Below are 1,141 nucleotides of genomic sequence, written 5' to 3'. Positions count from 1 at the left end.
CGGCTCACGTGGGGGCGCCGTGACATCACTTCCGGGGGGAAGGGGGCGGGGGGGGGTAAGGGGGGACGCGCGGCGCGCGCTCGCGGGGCGGCTCGCGATTGGGCGGCCCGCCCGCGCGGGGGGTTGTGGGGGTTGTAGTTCGCGGTGCCCGGGAGGTATCGCGAGAGGGGAGGGGGGGTGCGGGGTGCTTAAAGGGGACGCGGCGCCGCGGCCCGCCCCGCCGCTGTTAATTAGCGCCTGGTTAATTAGCGCCTCGCCAGCCCGCGCACAGGTCCGCCTGCGTGTGCAGGGACGGCGTGTACCGCCCGGCCCTGTGGGGAACGGGGGGTGTCGCGACAGGCGGGTCACGTCGCGACAGGGAGGGGAGAGAGGGGGGAGGGCGACCCTGGTGGGTGGCTCGGGAGCCCTGAGGGCACAGGACGAGGATGGGGACGGTGGCGGTGGTGAAGACGGTGGCGGTGAGCAAGAGGACAGCGATGAGGATGATGATGGTGGAGAAGATGATGGTGGTGGTGAGGAAGATGGTGGTGGTGGTGAGCAAGAGGACAGCGATGAGGATGATGATGGTGGTGAGGAAGATGATGACGAATACAATGATGGTGGTGGTGGTGGTGATGATGAAGATGATCCCCTGCCCACACCCTGTGGGCCCCAGGCTGCAGCAGGAGCCCAGCACCACCCCAGTTGCCCCCAGTGTGTCCCCCCCCCAGACCACCCACCCGCAGCTCGGGCGGGGCGCACAGCCCCCCTGTGCGGGTCATTTTTGAACCATTTCGCCCAAAGCTGTTTGTTTTCAGCGCCCGAAGTATCCCAGCGCGCTCTGCCCAACGGTGCCTCTTGGTTTCCAGGCTGTAACCAAACAGGGGACGGCTCGCGGCACGAGGCAATCCAGGAGGGCAGGAGCTACCCGCGGCCTGGCTGTGTAAGATCCGTTCTCCCAACGCAGCCACATGCTCCCTGCTGTTACCACAGCCCCCACAAAGGACAGGGCTGGGGCTATGCCGTGACAGAACGAAGCCACCGCTCCACACACACGCATCTGCACACCCAGGTGGCACAAACGGCAGCACACACACACCCCCTCAGCCTGCCTTCCTCACACCACGCTCCCCGCAGCCTGACCACGCAACGCTTTGCCTCT

Source organism: Anser cygnoides, chromosome 14, assembly GCF_040182565.1.
Source record: "Anser cygnoides isolate HZ-2024a breed goose chromosome 14, Taihu_goose_T2T_genome, whole genome shotgun sequence".
NCBI classification, from domain to species: Eukaryota; Metazoa; Chordata; class Aves; order Anseriformes; family Anatidae; genus Anser; species Anser cygnoides.
Note: the sequence above shows the minus strand (reverse complement) of the source record.